Here is a 10728-nt window from a genome sequence, read left to right as displayed (position 1 = left end):
ACAGAACATCTGGAGATAACAACATTCAACCCACTAGAGCTACTGCAACCCAATTGCCAAGTTAGTCTCCTTATTAATTCCACCTCTAAGACTTGATTTCACTTTTTAAATTTCTATTTCATTGCTCATACCTATTTTTAAATTTGTTCAGAATCACGGACTGACAGTGTGAACACCAGGATCAGAAGTAATGGTATATACGCTGCTTTAGTTTTAATTTCATTCTTGTGAATGAATCGCGAGGCTGGCTATGGACGGTTTCAGAAGAGGTAGAGGTGGACCGAAGAAGTATTGGGGAGAGGTGATTAGACAGGACACGGCGCATCTCCAGCTTACCAGGACATGACCTTATATAGGAGGGTATGGAGGACTCAGATCAGGGTAGAAGGCTAATAGGTAGTCGCGTTTATCCTTTCTTGCGAGTAGCTGCATTGATCTTTAGTTTTTTGTCCCTTGATTTTTGCGAATATCTATTTGCACAGAATGGTTTATCATGGCTTATTCACTTTCGTTGTTTTCATTTTCATAATTTCTTTGAATTGTTTGCCCGTGTTTAACCTTTCCTATGCCTTTTCTTGAGCCGAGGGTCTTCTGGAAACAGCCTCCCTACCTAAGGTAGGGGTAAGGTTTGCATACACTCTACCCTCCCCAGACCCCATATTGTGGGATTCATTGGGTTTGTTCTTGTTGTTGCTTGTGAATGAATCGCTTACTTCATTCTCAGTAGGAAGTCAATGTTGTCCGTGGCAGATTATCCTTGTTCAACAAAACCCAATACATATAATAGAAAACAACAAAATTTCAGCAAAATATTAGATTCTGGACCCATAACTTTTAAAAGTATAGTGAGCTGTGAAGTCTCTTGCTTGTCTTTCTCTCATCATCACAGCTAATACTCCTTAACTTATCTCATACCCTTTTAAAACTTTTATTGGCTTCTAATGTGATCATATGCTTCTTTAACTTTCTTCATTCTTAGTAGAAGGTCATGATTATGTGATTCCTCGTCATGGATAGTCACATATCTTGTATCAACTTGTCAGAAAGTCATTGTATAGTTATACTTGTATACGGTAAAAACCGGATATGAGTCAATCCGGAGAAACTATGGATCGGAGGAAGAAAAGGACCGGGAGTTCGCACGAGGGGCATCACACCTTTCCGGACAAGCGCTTTAATCGAAGCTGAACAGAGGCGCCATTTGGCCCGGTCTCTATACCACCGATGTTTCGGGGACTCTTTCCGAGGGTTCATCACCGTTGATCCGGACATCCGTTTGTCCGTGTATCCGTTGGTCCGTTATGACCGTTGCTGAAGCGCATCAGTGGTGTCACATCATGGTCGGCTACCAACTATGCGTGTGTCAGACGGCGCCGCCAGTCTAATCCCACCAAATCCGTGCAGGGGCTGTCCTTTTTATTGCTATTTTATTAATTCATATTGTATGAGGCCCATGGGCTCACTGCTATAAATAGGGTATATCCTCCTCCCTCAAGGGGGTTGGCTCATCTTTTTACTTTCAAGAACGTTTGTAACACAAAATACATATATACAAATCTTGTTCTCCAAATACAGATTCGGTCCATTGCAAATCTTGTCATTTACGTTATATTTCTTCAATCGACTCGTTACATGCTCATATATCCAGTATTTGCACCTGTCATTCGTCTATAAACAAGCATTCATATCACCTCTTTGTGATTCATATTGAGACTCAAGCACATATCCTATACCCACATATAAATTCAATTGGTTACCAAATTCCCTCGCGTACGGGGTAATCCTGCCATAAAATCCATATTAATTTCTTCCCATTTCCACGTAGGAATTTCCATTGCTTGCAATAAACCTCCTGGCTTTTGATGTTCGGCTTTCACTTGCTGACAATTTGGACATTGGGCTACAAACCCTGCTATGTCTCGCTTCATGCCATCCCACCAATATAGCAACTTAAGGTCGTGGTACATCTTGGTTGCACCTGGATGAATAGAATACCGGAAATAATGTGCTTCCTCTAAAATCCGTTGGCGTAAGTTTGCCACATCCGGTACGCATAACCTGCCCCGATATCTAAGGACCCCTTCTATGGAAACTTCGAATGGAGACTTTTCTTTTTCGTGAGCTAGATCTCGATAATGACTTAGCTGGGAATCCTCATATTGTCGTTCCTTCACCTCTAGATTCAATGATGAAACTGTGGGGTCATGGATGCTAATACTTGCATCTCCTGCATCAGTCGCACGTACGCCGAGACTTGCTAGTTGATGGAGCTCACGAACCATTTCCTGCTTTTCCGAAGGAACTCCACATAAACTACCCATCGATCGGCGGCTAAGTGCATCTGCCACTACATTCGCCTTCCCTGGATGATATAGAATGTTCACATCGTAATCCTTTAGTAATTCTAACCATCGCTTTTGCCGCAGGTTCAACTCCTTCTGTTTGAAAATATATTGGAGGCTTTTGTGATCCGTATAGATGTCAACACGTACACCATACAAGTAGTGCCTCCATATTTTTAAGGCGTGGATAACTGCGGCCAATTCGAGATCATGAGTCGGATAATTCTGTTCATGCCTTCGCAACTGTTTCGAGGCATATGCAATGACTCTCCCATGCTGCATTAATACGCATCCTATTCCCACACCGGAGGCATCACAATATACGACATAGCCATCGGACCCTTCTGGAAGTGTTAGCACTGGCGCTGAGGTCAACCTGTTTTTCAACTCTTGGAAACTACGCTCACAGGCATCATTCCACTGGAATTTAGCCAACTTCTGAGTTAACTTCGTCAATGGGGCTGAAATAGATGAGAAGCCCTCTACAAATCTCCTGTAATACCCTGCTAACCCAAGAAAACTACGAACTTCTGTAGGTGTCGTAGGCCTTGGCCAAGTCTTCACAGCTTCTATTTTCTGAGTGTCGACTCGGATACCATCATCTGAAATAACATGACCTAGAAATGCCACGGATTTTAGCCAAAACTCGCACTTCGAAAACTTTGCATACAATTCCCGATCTCGAAGAACGCCAAGAACAATTCTTAGATGATTGCATGTTCTGACTCTGTGCGAGAATATACCAGGATATCGTCGATAAACACTATCACAAAAAGATCCAAGAACGACCTGAACACATTATTCATTAAATTCATGAACACCGCCGGGGCGTTTGTCAACCCAAACGACATCACTCGGAACTCGTAATGGCCGTACCTCGTTCTGAAGGCTGTCTTGGGAATGTCTTCTTCCCTGATCCTCACTTGATGATAACCCGATCTTAGGTCTATCTTAGAAAACCACTTAGCACCTTGTAATTGATCGAACAAGTCGTCGATTCTGGGAAGGGGATATCTGTTCTTCACAGTCACCTTGTTCAACTGTCTATAATCGATACACATTCGTAGCGACCCATCTTTCTTTCGCACGAACAAGACCGGTGCTCCCCACGGTAATGAACTGGGTCTAATAAAACCCTTCTCGAGTAAGTCTTTCAACTGTGCCTTTAGCTCTTTCAACTCCGCTGGAGCCATTCGATAGGGAGGAATAGAAATTGGCTCGGTGTTGGGTACTACATCAATAGCAAAATCGATTTCCCTTTCTGGAGGAAGGCCTGGTAACTCGTCGGGAAACACATCTGGGAATTCATTCACTACCGGGACAGACTGGAAAGTTGGCACTTCCGCTTCCGTGTCATGAACCCGAACTAGATGAAAAATATAACCCTTGGCTATCATCTTTCTCGCCTTAAGGTAGGAAATAAACCTACCCTTTGGGGAAACTGTATTACCCTTCCACTCGAGTATGGGCTCTCCCGGAAATTTGAATCGAACTACCTTTGTCCGGCAACAAACATTAGCATAGCATGACGCCAACCAGTCCATACCCATAATTATGTCAAAATCTATCATCTCAAGTTCAATCAAATCAGCCTTTGTCTGACGATCACGTATAATGACTACACAGTTCTTATATACTTGCCTCGCTATTACAGGATCAGCAACCGAAGTGAATACTTCGAAAGGTTTAATTGGCTCGGGTCTCACCTCAACACAATCAGCAATATACGGAGTAATATATGAGAAGGTAGAACATGGATCAATCAGAGCATATACGTCACGGGAAAATATAGTCAGGGTACCTGTGACAACATCTGGGGAAGACTCGAGATCCTGTCGCCCAGCTAAACATACACACGGGGGATGAACAACACCTGAAGTAGATGCTCCCCCTCTAGCTCTGCCTCTACCTGCTGTAGTCTGAGGAGTCTGTGCTATCGGGCGTGCTGAAGAAGAACCCGCTGCTGAACCTGTAGGCTGAGTCCCAGCTCTATCCCTCGCTGAGGGGCAATTTCTCATCATGTGACCAACTTGCCCGCAAGCATAACAAGCATCCGAACCCTGACGACACCGTCCGGAATGTAATTTGCCACACTGGCTACACCGCGGTACTGGAGGTCTCCTCTGACTAACATCTCCCTGATACTGAGAACTTGGGGCCCTCGAACTCTGACCCTGCCCTGACTGGAAAGAGCGATCGAACCTTCCGTCTGAGAATCTGGGAGGCGCACTAGTCGCGGACTGACCTGAGTGCCTGGGATGTGTCTGTCTCGATCCCTCTCTATACTCACTGTTCTCTCCCATAGATCTATCCCTCTTACCTTGTCCTCTATCACCATCACGATCACTTCTTTGCTGTCGTTGTCGTTCCTCGAGATTCTGAGCATGGGCCTGTATCCGGGAAATATCCATCCCGTCTTGCAAGGAGGCCGTCAAACAATCTCTGTACAAATGTGGCCCCAGACCACTCACAAATCTATAGATTTTGTCTCCCATGTCGGCCACCATAGTCGGAGCATATCGGGCCAATGAGTTGAATTGCATGTTATACTCTCGGGCACTCATACCCCTTTGCTTTAAATTCAGGAACTTGTCCGCTCTAGCTCGGCGGACTTCGGGTGGCAAGTAGTGGCGAATAAAGGCATCTACAAACTCTTGCCACACGGGAGGTGGAACATTTTCTCCTCTTGTTATCACCCAATTCTTATACCATAACACCGCCACATCGCGGAGTCTATAAAAAGCCAACTCCACGGATTCGGTCTAGGAAGCATGGATAATCTCTAATGTCCTCAACATCTCATCGATAAAATTTTGCGGATCTTCATCTGGCTTTGACCCAAAGAATTCTGGAGGATTTAAGGCCATAAAGTCACGGGCTCTCGTGCTAGCTAAACGATCCCTTGGACCCGCATCCTGTCGTTGTGCCTGGGCGGCAACCAATTGTGTCAATTAATGGATGGCCTCGGACACTTGTTGACCCGAAGCACCCGGTGGAGGAATCGGAGCTGAGGCTCCTCCATGCTCTTCTACATTGGGCGCGGCCTCACTTTGCGATTCGCTTTCCTATACATTTGTCGGAGGCTCTCTTTCCGCCTGCCTCTTTGTCGTAGCTTTGCCCTTCTGGGCAGCTGTAGCTTTTCCCTTTGGCGGCATTTTCTGAAACCATAACGCACTTTTAGGAATAACATATTCCTAAGCATGACTCTATCGCACGATTTCATGAGAAGAAGGATGGTCATTTTCCTAAATGCCCTGTAGCCTCTTGTTTATTAGCGTGGCGCGCAACACACCATAAACAAGACTCTACTAGACACGGCTCGCAGACACTTCCTAGGACGAACTACTTTGATACCACTTCTGTCACGACCCAACTAGGGGCCGCGACGGGTACCCGGAGCTAGTTACCGAGCACCGCTCACTCTACTACTTATCTTGCTCATTTAATATTCTTTTATCAATTTACATACCAGTTGTAGGAAAATCATAATTTAACAAACATAAATACTTTATATACAATTGCCTTTCGGCCATCAAAATAATATACATGCATATGAAAACGTCTTGGGAGACCATCTAACCCATACTGCGTATCTACGAGCCTCTACTAACATACTGTATATACATGGATGGAACAAGACTCCGTCCTGCCCAAAATATACATATATACCAAAAGGATAATCCTAAGCACCTCCGGACAATGGAGTGCTTTCAACCAGCTGACTGCTACTGAGGATCTGGGCCAAGCTCTCCTCTCTGTCTACCTGTGGGCATGAACACAGCGTCCGAAGAAAGGACGTCAGTACGAATGTTGTACTGAGTATGAGAAGCATAAACAATGAAAGAAAACATCAACAACATAGTGATAACATCAACGTGAAATATCTGGATCTGTCTGATAATCATAAAGGAAATCATGCGTGCCATCTTACTCATACTTATCCTCATAACATATATGCATCATATGCAAGCTGCCCGTCCATGTCGGAACGGTGTGATAATCAATAATATTAGCCCGCGTCCAGGCCTCCCGCGTCCGGGGTACCATCTCATGCCGCCCACTAGTGGTGTCTGCCCATGCCCGAAGGTCATGGTGTATCCGTATAGCTGCCCGCCTTGGCGGTGACTGCCCGGCCAACTAGGCACGGTGTGAAATGTTCATGTCATGCTTATCATAAAATGCTCATAATAATAATATACTCATCATAAAATACTTATCTCATTGTAATACATGCATAAGGCTCAAGATCAACTTTATTCTATCGAGGTGACGTAAGGTCGTGATCCCCCGATTCCATTATGGAACAACTATTGATACTCTGCCTCACCTTGAAGGAACTAGTACATAAGGTGAGTGTAAGCGATAATTAACATCATCATTATACTAGCATCATCATATCGTATTCCTCATCTTATATAGACATTAAGGAGTTAGACTCTTAGCCTTTCGGACTATAAGAACTCAGGAAGAGAATAGGAATTTCGTGCTACAAGATTCATGCCATCAGGAAGAAGGGACTAGCCTCACATACCTTGGTCGTTTAGCTGAGATATCGCTCACTCGTTCTCCTTCAATATCGCGTCGTGACCTTCATAAAGAATTCGTATCAACATTAGCATACTAACTACAATAACGCGTCGCTAATTCTAGGAGAAGTCGGACAACGCTTCTCTTTTATACTATTTTTCCCATGTTTTATATTAACTCCCAACATTCATAGCATTACTCACAATATCGAAATCAACAATCGTCGTTTACGTACATTTAGCAAAATCCACCATTTTCCTCCAATTTCCCTCATAATTAGCCTTATGACTCGTCCTTGCATTTTCATGCGTTTAACGCTTGTTTCATGATATAAACATCATTTATAACGTATTTGTATTCACAACACTTCAACATTCATAATTCAATCCCACCATCATGCATTTATGGCACTACTCACTCAATAATGGTCCATTTCTATGTTCTTCTACATTTCAAGTGTCTAAGCTTTTCAATACTTCAAACAACATAGAATGATCATGAAACTTACCTTGGATAGTGGTTGAACAACCCTTGAGTTGAAATTCTTCACTTAAACAAAACCCTAGTTCACCTTCTTGGGAATTACCTGACTTAGATGATCCCTTGATGGGTTCTTGCACTTGATTTCATAGGTTTTGTGTTGTTGATCTTTAGCTTTCCCTTGATTCTCTTGGATTCTTATGGAGGAAGTATTTGGAATGTTCTAGAGGCTTCTTGGGTTGTGTTGATGAATAATGGACTGAATTGTAGTCCAAGCCCCTTTTAATAATCCCAAAATTTGATCTTTAATGAATTCTCGTCGGGTGAACAGTGGTCGTAAACTGCAGTTTACGGACCGTATTTTGCTTTACGGGTCGCCCACTGTGGTCGTATTTAAGCATTCCAAAAACAGAGAGTTTGGCTGGTGGACATGGCAGTTTACGACCTGGTTTACGGTCCGTAAACTAGGTCGTATTTAACCATATTCAACATTTACAGAAAGTCTTGGCTGAGGGACCTGGTGGTTTACGACCTGGTTTACGGTCCGTAAAACAGTTTACGGGCCGTATTCTGGGTCGTCTTTAACCATTTCAACACTTAACAGAATCTTGAGATTTTTGACGCAATGAAAGACGATTGCACTATACGGTCCGTAAAACACTTTACGGGCCGTATAGTGCCATATACGACCACTGGGTGAAAATTTTTCTGCAACTTTATTATTTCCAAAAATGCAAAATTATCCATTCTCGACTTAGTAAAACACCATACACTCAAGTCCTTCATTGTTCTACTCATCACACAAGTACGGAAAAAATTTCCGAGGTGTAACACAGGAGGAGGGGTTGAAAACATTTCTTCAAAATATTCAACCCTCGGAGCCGGGGTAGATGAACTTGGCGTGGACTCAATGTTTCTGGCAAAGAACGGGGGCTCCGCAGTAGAAATAGGTTCATGGTCGGGAGACGGATGAGCGTGAATGGGGGCTTCGGTCTCCGGAACAGCGGCAGTCCTTTGATCAGCTGCAGTGACAGCCGTTTCCCCCGGTCCCTTTCTCCCCTGCAGGGGAGTATCTTCCGAAGAAGTTTCACCTGAAATGTCGACAAAGTCAACCGACCGAAGAGGAGCCGGGGAAAGGATTTCTTCCGCACCTGAAGGAAGAACGGGAATCAAGAGACCTTCGTTGATAGAAGGCAAAGGTGGAACGGAGGCAGTCTCCTCGGGTACTGGAGCCGTTGACGGAGCCAGGTCGACCCTCCGAACTATGATGTCGGGCTCCGCTTCTTCTCCCGGGAGCCGGGCAACACTTCTTGCCTTCTTCCGTTTGGACGGTTGCCCCTTTTCGGAGGGCCGTTTCCTTTTGGCAGCTTCGGCAAGAACACGGGAGGAACCCGCCATGTCGAACGCGGATGCCGGTGCAGGGGAAGCGACCCCCGACTCCGATCTGGATGCCACCGAGCCCTTCGGCAAACCTGAACGGCAAAAACATAGACAGGATTGAGAAAGCTGACGACCACGAATGGCTAAAGATGCAGCTAAAACGAAGGAAAGTCAAAAGTTACCATGATTTTGAGCGATCCATCGACCGCGTGACAAATGGGCCCATGTTCGGTCCTCATAGGGAAGCTGGCTGAGGAGTGTCGTGACCCATTCACTCAGATTGCGAATAACCGGGGGAACAAATTCGTTTGCTGCAAAAAATAAGGAAAGGGCAATGAGAAAACAATACCAAAAGCAGTTGAACAAGTAAGAACAATTGCTCAAAGGATCGAACTTACGCTTGTCGTTCCATTTCTCCGGAAAAGGTAGATGGGCGGCCGGGATTATGTCCTCGATTTTTACCCGGACGTAGCGTTCTAGCCATCCCCTGTCCCGGTCGTCGTCCATCTTCGAGAAAAACGGGTTCCGGCTGCGCTTGGTTAGTTTTATGACACCGCCCCGGAATATTCTCGGAGAATACAGGCGTATTAGGTGGCCCAGTGAGAATTCCTTCTCAGCTCTGTTGGCCAGCAGCCGGAGGCAAGCAACGACCCTCCAAACGATTGGGCCGATCTGTGCCAAAGTCACGCCATAGGTCCGGCACATATCCAGTATGACCGGATCAATCGGGGGGTCGAGTTTGAGGGTAAAGGGATAAGTGTACACGTACAAGAACCCTTCCCGGTAGTCTGTAATGGATTCGTCCGGCCCGGGTGCAAAAACCCTTACCGGGCGTGTGTCCCACCCACAGTCTGCCCGGACTATGTCAAGCTTATCCTCGGTTATGGAGGAAGGATATCGCCTCACGTCGTATCCCCGGTCAGAGACGGCAGAGGGCTTTTCCGCCTCAAGGTCTTTATTGAAGTTAAATTTGGCCGGTATAATATCCGAGGTTGTAGTTTCGGGGTTACTCTTTTGTTTAGCCGGAGACACAGCCTCGGCCCCCGGGGATGAAACCGAGGGAATTTCGGGAGAAGCGGTTTCAGACATGTTGAAGGAATGAAGGGAAGAGGATTTCGGAAAATAATGCAAAAGAAACGAAGGAAATGGTGATTTGAAGAGCAACTGGAGCAAAAAGCAGTTGGCGAGAATGGTGACAAAATTAATCCCCCTTTCACGTAAAAATAAGCGAAGATTTGGCAACAAATTTGCTGTAGAAAGGATGAAGATAGAACGCAGAGGAGAGAAGAAATGAAAGAGCAGATCGTAAAAATGAAAAAATGAGGAAATGAGGGGCTTTATATAGGCATAAGGAGGGGAACGAATATCAAGGATGGCCAATCGGGGACCGCCACGTGTCCCATCATTAATGCGAAGCGACCCGAAATGACATGCAAAAGGCGGTTGACAGGAGCGGACCATCCGGAGAAGGACACGTGGCCGGCAAAGGGGAAGACGTGACGCAACTATTCCCGCCAAAATAAGGAGATAAGGATAGGCCATCCGGGCGGTCGGTTGTATGATTCATTCACTTCCCGTTACTCCGATGGATCGTTGGCCCGGGAAGTGTGGGGGCTATCTGTATACGGTAAAAACCGGATATGAGTCAATCCGGAGAAACTATGGATCGGAGGAAGAAAAGGACCGGAAGTTCGCACGAGGGGCATCACACCTTTCCGGACAAGCGCTTTAATCGAAGCTGAACAGAGGCGCCATTTGGCCCGGTCTCTATACCACCGATGTTTCGGGGACTCTTTCCGAGGGTTCATCACCGTTGATCCGGACATCCGTTTGTCCGTGTATCCGTTGGTCCGTTATGACCGTTGCTGAAGCGCATCAGTGGTGTCACATCATGGTCGGCTACCAACTATGCGTGTGTCATACGGCGCCGCCAGTCTAATCCCACCAAATCCGTGCAGGGGCTGTCCTTTTTATTGCTATTTTATTAATTCATATTGTA

Source organism: Lycium barbarum, chromosome 11 (assembly GCF_019175385.1).
Source record: "Lycium barbarum isolate Lr01 chromosome 11, ASM1917538v2, whole genome shotgun sequence".
Lineage (NCBI taxonomy): Eukaryota > Viridiplantae > Streptophyta > Magnoliopsida > Solanales > Solanaceae > Lycium > Lycium barbarum.
The sequence above is the reverse complement of the archived record's forward strand: the minus strand, read 5'-3'. Positions refer to the sequence as shown.